We start from the raw sequence: 11124 nt of genomic DNA, 5'->3' as shown, positions 1-11124 counted from the left end.
TGAAAAGTGTTTTGTAATTGTGTTCATAGAGTACCTGGCCTTGTTTTGGCAGGTAGACTCCCAAACATTTTGTATTACCTACAGTTTTTCTAAATAGGATTTCTCTTTCTATCTCTTCCTGCTAGGCTTTGTTGGTATGAATCAATTTTTGTCAGACTAAAAGTTCAAAGTTCTAAAATTTTAAAAAATGACATTGTTTCTTCCATAACACTTCAAACCTAGACTTCTCTGCTTGAATTTCAAAGCCCTCTACTGGATTTAAGAAGCAGTTAGGTAGTTTAGCAGGTAGAGTGAAGGGAATGATAGAGTTTAAATCTAACCTTAGACATTTACTGTATGACTCTGGGCAAATCATTTAACCTGTTTTTTCTCAACTTGTATCTTTTACTATTGTAAAATGTTCTCTTCAATGCCCCTCTAACATGTTTATGCTCATTCCTACTTCACTCCTCCTGATCTGGAATGATATCCTTTCTACTCTCTCTAACTCCTCCCCATTCTTCAAGGTTCAACTCAATTAAAGACCCATCCAAGTCTATTATGGTTCTCACTGATTTCTTCTCCAATTTCCTACATTTCACTCTGCATCTGCTGCTTTCCCTGGACATCCCTCCTCAAATCTCACCACTAGGCTGTTAACTCAAGTTTTGACTGGCACCACCTCCCGAGTCTCTTCTCTCCTCTTGCTAGGAGGTGGAGAACTAAGCTCCTCCCAACGCCTCCCTTTATAGAGAGCAGAAATTGCATCTACTGTTATATCCAGTTTCAACTCCATGGAATAAGATATCCCCTGATTTCCCCTCCTGTTCCCAAATCTCACAACTCTTTTCCTGTCTTCTTTTATGAATTGTCTTTCCCCCTTAGATTGTAAATACCTTGAGGACTAGGAACTGGCTTTCTTAGCATACAGTAGGTGTCTAATAAATGCTTATGGAATTGAATCTCCTAAAGAGATCCAAAATGGCATATTTAACTACACAGTCCTATATTATTCAATAAGCAATAAGACCTGAGTTTAAATGTGACCTTAGATAATCACTGTGTGACCTTGGGCAAGTCACCTAACTCTGTTTCCCTCAGTTTACTCATCTGTCAAATGAGCCAGAGAGGGAAATAGCAAATCACTCCAGTATCTTTGCCAAGAAAACTCCAAATGGTATCACAGAATAGGACATGAACAAAATGATTGAACAACATGAATGAAATAAGTGAACAACAATTACATCAATAACATAAGACAATAACAATAGCAAGTTTTATTCCTGTCACAACCATGGCAATCTGTGTATATTTACAGTATTTTAACCTGTCATGTATTTCTTCAAGTTTGTCTATAATTCACCATTTTCACAGGATTCTTGTGATTGATTTTATATGATTTTAAGTTTTGGGGTATTTTTTTTTGCCTGAAGAAAATTGTGCTATTCAACTCATCTAAAATGAAGTTATTGGTGATTTGCTATCACATTTTTCTTTTGGAAAATCCCTTTTTAGCTTTCCAAGAAGAATCAACCAGGATGTTTGACTCCATTTGCTCCAATAATATTTTTTTCATTGTGAAGATTTTTGTGATGGAAATATTTTCCAAAAGCTTTGAGGCATCTGGAATTTTGATATTTTTAGAGAGTATAGTGTCCTAGTACATCATATCAATATTCTTCTGGCCAATAGTAGTCATAGTTCAACAAATATTTGATTGATCAAACTGTGTAAGTCCAATAGAACATAGAATGATGTAATAGGCTTAATAAATATTAATGTCAAAGAGCAAATCAAGGAATGAATGAGCACTGGAATACTTGTAACTCTAATTTTTTTCCAATTTTCCACTGATACACTGGCCATACACAAAAATCTTTTCTAAGAGAACAGCCAAAAACATTAAGTCCTGTATTTAACTCAACCCCCAACTACAAATCATAGAAAGAAAACTTTGTCAAGTACAAAGTACATTTGGCCAACTCCAAGTATCATTGTTATTTAATTCCTTGCAATGCATTTTACCCCAAAAGTGGCATGATAGTTCATATCAATACTGTGGTCAATTTATTACTTGCATGTTTCTCTTAAAAGGCCATATTTACAACCACCACAGATAACCAAAAACAAGATGAATTGTAGTTATCTTATTTTGCCAGAGGTTCTGGATTTGGACTAATGTTAAAAATAAGCAGCCTTTCATGCTACAGGTATAAAGGAGGTTCTCAGAGAAATATATGGGTGGGTTTTTTAAAAAATGGAATAGCCAGGTCACATAATGAAAGTGAAGGCTGAGTGATGGCCTGTCTCTGTTCCACTTATATTAGTGAGATGTCAGGAAAACAGATTTGTGGGAAGCCATGGATGATCACTGCACAGGATAGCTTGGCAGAGATGGGTTGCAATATGAATTGTTGGAATAAGTGCCCACAATGATAAGATCACAGATCCACCAGAATTAATTGGTAATGTAAGTAAGTAAATGTAAGCTATAAATCTATTTTCCATTCTGCCATACTTTAAACAAGAACAAAACATATTTTCAGTTAGAAATTTAAAAAACATCATGGGAAATAGGTGATTTGCAAAATTTATTTTATACACCTCATTATACATACATAATCCAGATAAAAGGCAGTGGGTGTGACTTGCCTTCATATATCTGAGCCATAGATTTACTGCATCCCCTTTTCTCTCTTTATATGGTATTGGTGCCTATGATCTGAGGAGAGAAATTAGGGGAAGGAACAAGGGCCTTTTTATTTTTCATAACAAAGTTCCCTGATAATGAACTTCCACAAGAGTTAAAAGATCTTAGCAGTGACATGGAAAATTTGGAAACTTAGTCAGGAGTTTCGGAAACTTTAGAGAGCTTTTTTTCCCTGTGGTTACTAAAGAAACTTCATTTGAGGCTGAAAAATTCCATCTCGTAGCAATCCCTAGGGAATCCTTGAGAGCAGCAATCCAAGCATGCTTGGGAAGCTAGCAGTGACAGTGAATGTGAGCTGTCACCCCTCCAACAGCTACAATATTTGCCAAGAAAAAGAAATACTAATAGGAAATTCAAAGACATAAAATCAGACACCTAATTTGTCATATTATCAACTGATGGGTTAAAAACAGAAAGAAACATTGCCATTTTTTAAAGTCCAAGTTTATAGTTTAAAATATTTTACTCTAACACTGTTCAGGAGCACTATGGATGCTTGCAGTAGAATTTAAAGGCTTTGATGTACAAATATAGTACTCAGGCTCACATGTATATATGCTCTTTTATAAAATGTTTTAGGGTTTAATTTTGTTTTGTTTCTTTGGTCATTTTCCATACCAGGTTATGTAACTTTCAGGAAATACAGTTAAACCAGGAATACTTCTAAAAGTGGGTAATGAGAGTTTTTGTGGAATTCTAGGTAAGTTTTTAAAGAATAAAGTGACAAAAGAGTAGTTCTGATTTAGATATGAGAATGCCAGGTTTATTTCCAGGAGAAATCACCAGCAAGTATGGCTGCTAAAGAGGGTGTGGCCCTCACTACAGGAAGCTTTTCATTTCTTTTAGCTGTCACTCAAGCCAGGACAAATCCCTCAGATGAAAGGCAGCAACCAGTGAGAATACCCGGAAGGATAAAGAAGTTACTAACACCTGCAGGGGGAAAAAAAAACACAATATATTCATCCAGTCAGCCCTTTAGTAAAAACAGGAAATAAGGGGAGGGAATTTCACCAAATCATGGAAATCAAACCTGGGAACAAAAATGATAGGTCACAGCTCCCTCACCCCACACAATTCATACTGTCCTGTGCAGCCCGGATTCCAATCCCATAAACGGACAATGCATTTATGACCTATTTCTTCATGGCATCTTATTTGTGGTATAGCCCCCCCCTTTTTAATGTATCTTCTATTAAGATAGATGACTTCATCATCAACAAGCATTTGTTGAGAGTCAAGTACATAAGACTCATCCCCTCTGGCCTACTACTATTAATAGTAATGACAATAATACTCTACAGAGGCTTCAGTGCTTCCACACACATTCTCTCACTGAAGCCTTACGACCACGTGGGGAAGTAGGAAGGACAGATGTTACATGGAGCGGGTTTGGTTCCCAGAAAGCACTGGCTTTGGATCAGAAGATGAATGTTTGAAATCTACTTTTCTAGCTTGGTGTATCTGAGGCAATTCTCTTCAAGTCTCAATCTCAGTATCCACGTTTGTAAAATAGAGACAAAAATATTCAGGCAGCTAGATGGTCCAATGGAAAGGCCACAGGTGTTCTTGACTTTTTTTTGCCACAGTTTCCTCACCTGAAAAAAACAAAAAAAATAAAATAAAAAATAAAAAACAAAGATACTAACATCAATCCACATTCAGATCAAATGAGAGGATATTTGTAAAGTACTTAGCATAGTACCTAGATACATAGTAAGCACTAGATTAATGTTAACTAGTTTTGTTTTTTAATTGGATTGACTTTTTAAAAATTTTAAATGCTATTTTATTTTTCCACCAATGCACATCAAGAAAAATTTTAACATTCGTTTTTATAAAATTCTGAATTTTTGTCTCCCTCTCTTTCTCTTCTTCCTTTTTCCAAAATGGTAGGCAGTTTCATATTGTTTATACATGTGCAATCATGTAAAACATATAACCATATTAGTCCCCGTTGTAAAAAAAAAAAAAAAAAAGAAAAAGAAACAGATTTAAAGAAAAAAAGAATCACAAGAATAAAGTGAGTAAAAAAATAGGCTTTGATCTGAATTCAGAATCCATCAGTTTTTTTTTCTTGATAACTTTTTTTTTTACTAAAGCTTTTTATTTACAAAATGTATGCATAGATAATTTTTCAACATTGACCCTTGCAAAACCTTGTGTTCCAAATTTACCCCTCTTTTCCCCACTTCCTCCCCTAGATGGCAGGTAATCCAATACATGTTAAATATGGTAAAATATATGTTAAGTCCAATATATGTATACATATTTATACAATCATCTTGATGCACAAAAAAAAAAAAATCGGATCAAGAAGGAAGAAAAATGAGAAAGAAACAAAATGCAAAGGAAGCACCAACAGAAAGAGTAAAAATGCTATGTTGTGGTCCACACTCCGTTCCCACAGTCCTTTCTCTGGGTATAGATGGCTCTCTTCATCACAAGATTATTGGAGCTGATATGAATCATCTCATTGTTGGAAAGAGCCACATCCATCAGAATTGATCATCATATAATCTTGTGTCCATCAGTTCTTTATCTAGATGTGGATAGCATTTTCTTTCATAGGTCCTTTGTATTTTTCTTGAATCATTGTGTTTCTGAGTGAAGCATAGTTGGTCATTAATTAGATAGCATTATTATCTATATCACAAGGTTGTTGTGATAAAATTGTTGAAACTCAAAAGTGCTAGCTAAATGGTAGCTATTGTTATTTATAGTTGAGGCAATCAAGTCACAGAGATCTCAAATTTACCTAATAAATCATGCATCCAGTCTGTTGTCTAACCAAGACTAGAACTGGGCCTCTTAATACTCAGTCTGGAATTGATCACTTTTATCATTTGCACTTGATGGTGTCTTTTTGGTTTTTTTGCTTTGTTTTTTGATGCAATCAGGATTAAGTAACTTCTTCAGGGTCACAACTAATAAGTATCTAAGACCACATTTGAACTCAGGTTCTCCTAACTCCAGGGCTGGCATTCTATCCATTAATCACCTAGGTATCCAATGACTAAGTCTTCTTATAAACAAATCTGGAAAATGCCCAAATAGAAGGCAGGAACAGAAATTTAAAATTAGTTTTAAAAAAATAAAATGGTTTGTAGAGTTAGTCAACAGACATTTACAAAGTATCTGTTCTATTCAGAGCACTATATTAAACACTCTTAGGAGAAGACCTTTGAGAACAAGGAAATAAATCAACAAATGCAAACTAATAAACTGTAATTACTGTAATCAAAATACCTGCCTGGTTTGGAAATAGAAATAGATAAATATGGCTTCTCTAGTAGAACATTATATATCTGTGTGGGCTCTCACAACACAGCCTATTTTCCTATAGTCCAACGAGAGTGGAAAAGTGGAGTAATCTAGCTTACCTTTTGTGTCATCGTTAATTTTTTCTCATTACTTTTCAAAAAGAATTTTACATAACTAAGGAAACAGAATGAATTAATATGAACAAATAAATAAAAATTTTAAGTGGTTGCTATGTGATAAGTATTAAAGAAAACAAATATGAAAAGCACAAATAGCTCTCAACCTCTCAGAGATTACAACAAAGTGTACCAAACAAAGGAGAGTACAATCCAGTAAGAATTTTAGAATTAACATACTCCTTCCAAGAATGACAGTTGATCTTTTTGTTTTTTGAAAAACTTAATAAATACCTAAAAAGATGTACATTCACACTAAGAAGTACAGAGGATTCAAGGTAAAAAGATTATAAGTGAAGCTGTAAATGTATTTGCTTATTTTTTTTCAAATCTTTTTCCTCTTTTGGTTCATATCCATCTCCCTTCCCTTCTTCCCCTCTGTCATCTTTTCAGCATCATTCCTCAGTGATTACATTTAATATATTCTCTATATATTTTAGATGCACCTATTTATTTCCATGTTATCTCCCTCACTTAGGATGTGAACTCCTTGAAGGCAGGGACTAATTCACTTTTGTCTTTACATATATTCTTAGAACAGTGCTTGGCACAGTCTAAGTGATTAATAAATGCTTGTTGATTGACTAAATTCATCATATACTTTTCACAGCTGGTCTCTTGGTGACAGAGCTGATTTAAGCATGATTCTGGAAGGGAGAGAAACACTCAGAGAGCAAGATTGCTACCATGGCTTTTAAGAAGATAGCTGGAGATTAGCAAGTGAAGTGAAGCATGTCTGGGATTTTCCTGAAATAGTGGCCTGGAAGAGCCAGTTGGTCTCAGAGAGAATTTGAGGTTTAGTAATTTCCCTACGGTCCTGAAGAAAGGTAACAGTTGAATATGAATTTCTACCTCCTCGAGCTGTTTTTCCCTCTAACATCCAGACTGAGAGCAGTAGCTAGAAGCACAAACAAACAGATGGCAGAAAACATAGGACTCCAACCATGGAGGCTGCCCTGCACACATGACTCAGGAGAGAGGGGACTCCAAGTTAGGCAAAGTAGATATCCTCAAAAGCAAGGTTACAGAAATAATATTTAAATTTTTTTTCTCCTTTTAGTAGTTGGTATCTATTCTTGTATGAATGTGGATGGTTCATTAGTATTTAGTTTATGCTTTGTTTCTACATATTTGCAATACTTTTTCTTTGACACAAAAGTGCTAGATTTTGATTATCATGTTGCTGGAAGTTTTCATTTTTACAATTATTTCAAGAGAAGGCAAAAACTGGACTTTTGGGCTCCCTCCAATCTGTATCTGTTGCTCTTGGTGGTTCCAAGATCATGGAACAAGGAGTTCCTTGGAGAAGAGAATCTATGTAATTTCATCATTGTTGGGTCATATCCAACTCTTCATGACCCCACTTGGGGTTTTCTTGGAAAAGATACTGAAGCATTTTGCCACTTCCTTTTCCATTTTATAGATGGGGAAACTGAGGCAAACAGGATTAAGTGACTTGCCCAGGGTTACACTGATAATGTCTGAGTCTGGATTTGAACTCAGGAAGATGAGTCTATCTCCAGAGCTAACACTCTATGTACTATGGCGCCACCTAGCTAGCCCCTAATCATCACCATGCTGCTAATTCAAGTTTTGATTGATCCCATCTCATTTCCCTTCTGACTGGAGGCAGCATACCAAATTCCTCCCAACATCTTCCTTTATAAAGGACAGAAACTGGACTTTTAGGCTTCCCTACTTGGTTTCAACTACACAGAATAAGATACCTCCAGGTGTCCCTCCTTCCTTTATGACCCTCCTGCTTCCTTGTAAGCATTGTCTCCCTTCTTTAGATTGTAAACTCCTTGAGAACAAGAATTAGCTTTCTTTTTACTAATTAAATCCCTAGCACTTAGTGACTGTCATACAGTAGGCATTCAATAAATATTAATTGGACTGAATTGGATTTCTCTGTCATTACCTCATTTTTTTCCTAAATGAGTTTCTACAACACCCAGTCCCTTCCAATTCTTCCTTTATTTCACAATCTGATAAATTTATTGTATCTACATCTGGTCATATTACTGAATGCCTCTTCAAAAATATTCTCAAATAATCCAGAAATGAATTTCCTTTTATGAACCTCTCCCCACACCATAGCAGTTACACACCTGAGGCCTATACTCTTCCCCAAATGCATGATTAAGTAATTTAACGAACATTATCTTTATGTCTTCATGGTGCTTTCACTCTGCCTCCTGCCCACAGGTCTTCATCAGGGTTAGCATCCATTCCAAGATCAGAGTCCCATGCCTTCTGAATGGTCTTCAGTGAACTCTCCCAAGTAAAGTCTAAACTTTGTCACTAGAAGTTATTAAGATACCCTGTCTGGTCACAGTGGTACATCTTTACTAGCTGTTGCCTTGGGTGACCATTATGGTGTGTAAAAGGACTCTGTCCATTTAGCTAATCTCCCCCATAACTCTAGGAAGGGCATTATTCACTGGGCTCTATTTCCCAGGCTTCAATATGTTTGTACCATACAGTGGTATCTCTGATTGGTGAGAGGGAAGAGTGTATAAAAGATAAGGATGGAGTTAGGAGATTTAAAAAGTGGATCAACTCATACATGAAAGTTAATAGAGGCAGAAGGGATAAACAGAACTATAGCAGGAGTTAGGGGGAAAAAAGAATTAAGAGTGTGAAAGGGTCTCTCATGTCTTCCAAGCCATGAATCTGGATGATCCCTGTACCTAACAGAGATGGTTGCCTTCATCCAAGAGCTTTTCGGTGATCTCCAAACTAACTTCTAAAACAAAGCTTAAGAAAAAAATATGGATGGTAGAGTCTTTCTTCCAATCCAGTCACACAAGACAGATGTTCCCACTGCATCTAGGGTCATCTCCAGGCATCTTAATCTATATCTTGTCATTAGATTCAGATGGCTATGGAGGGGAAAATGAGGCAGGTGACCTTGCCCAGAACTTAAATCCAATTTACTTGCATGTCATGGAATCACCGGTCAAGGTCCTCTTCTAGAAGGAAGGACAAAGAACAACAACTTTATTATTTAAATGACTAAAACTAAAATAAATTTTCAGTAATATTTCAGAAGTGTCACAAATTACCACCTCAGAGAGAAGTGATCAATAATGTTAAAAGGCTCTTTTATACAAAAATAACTTGACAAATGGGAAGTCTTGTCTAAATTCCTGATCTAAAGTTATAAGGAACCTTTAGGTCTGATATCCCCATATTCATGAAATAAGGTTGTTGAGGTGATGTCTTACAGAGTATAAAATTGCTTCCATACCAGGCTTTTAATGTGAGGTTATATTTTGACTCTTCCACATACTAGCTTAGAGGATTATTATTTTTAAATGGCACTTTTAAAAACCACACCCATGCTCAGTCTCTCTAGATTCTTATTCCTTTTATGTAGTTGTCACTCAAAAGCTGCTCAACCTCATGAGCACAAATCATAAAGAATTTTAATCCCTTAGTTTTGGCAATTCTAAAACCTTGGTGATGATACTAAGACCACATCTCCTAATTCATAGTATATTAGAATAGCTTCTCTACTTTAGATATTCCTATCTTTGCTTCTTCTTCTTCTTTTTTTTTTTTTTTCTAAATGAACTCTACCCTTTTAAATCTTAGAATCTGATGACTCAGGATTTTACTTCCCAACTGAAAAGGAGATAATTAACTTTTTCCTAGTCATGAAAGAATTCTTACAGGTCAATGTTTCAAGGACTAGAAGAAAGGATGACTACAAGAAAGAAAGGATGAAATGAATTTAAATCTCCATGAACACAAGTGTTAGTAACATGCCTAGAATCTGCTTGCGGTTTTATAGTGATATGCTTAAAAGTGCTTAAGTAATTGAGCAGGTGGGAAAGCTAGAGTGGAGTTGGAGAGAGTTACTAGAATGATCTCAACAACTGGACCTGGGTGGGGCAGTGAAAGGAGAATATTCTTAAGAGTGAAATTTATAGCAAAAATGAGTTTACCTTTCAGTCTGATCCACAGGCAATATTGTGAAGCACATGGCATTTCTGCCTCCATTTTTTTTTAACTATTCGTTTGATCCCTTTAAGACCTATCTCCTTCTTTCAGGGAATCAGTGACCTCAGGTGGGGCTAGGAATAGGGGATGCCTGATTAAAAAATTCAGATTCATCTCCTTCCTCCATCAAATTATATCCTTCTGAGTCAACTGACAATAGATAGAAATGGGTTGGTGAAATAATTTTACCATTGCTTATGTATTTATTAGTTAACTAATATGGTGCCATTCTTGGATAGCAATGCCTTAACACTTAAGAAATGACAGAAGGTTGGAAATTTCAGACTTAGTGGCTAGTTCAGATGATATTTTGGGTAGACAGGCTTTTTTGACATCACTCAAATCATACCAGCTGCCTTCTCTAACTATGAGTAAAGCAATTTCTACCCTAACCCCACCCATCCTGTTACTGAAATGTGAACCACAAAATTAGGTATAGACATTTTTCCTATTAAAGTACCAGTAGGGAGCTTCAGTGCAAGGATGACTAAATCATGCCTCTGGCAAGCTAATTTATTGATCCCATTTAATTAGTGGCAATATAATTATTAAATTCCATCCAGCAAAGCAATTTAGAAAATGACAAGATTCACAAAAATGTTTTCTAAGGAAATTATTGTATTTAAGTTGATTGTTCATTTCTTAGACTTTTCTATTTCATAATGACTAAGAAAAATGCTTTTAACCCCTTTCCCACCTTTATTAAATGTATACCAGCTGCAAATTATGAAATACTGTGTTTAACTTTGAGATTGACGTCAAAACTGAGCTGAGAAAACAAACTGAGCGACTCAAGTGTTGAAAGGGACCTTGAGGACTATCTAGGTCAAATTCTTCATTTCAGGAAACAGACAAGTGAAATGATTTGCCTAAATTAACAGAGTAATAAATCAGGTTCAAATCCAGGTATTTTGAGTATTTTTTTTCAGTGCATTGTATTGCCTCATTCATAAGGAAAAAAAATGAATTGGGAAACATTAACCTTTACCT

Source organism: Sminthopsis crassicaudata, chromosome 3 (genome assembly GCF_048593235.1).
Source record: "Sminthopsis crassicaudata isolate SCR6 chromosome 3, ASM4859323v1, whole genome shotgun sequence".
NCBI classification, from domain to species: Eukaryota; Metazoa; Chordata; class Mammalia; order Dasyuromorphia; family Dasyuridae; genus Sminthopsis; species Sminthopsis crassicaudata.
Note: the sequence above shows the minus strand (reverse complement) of the source record.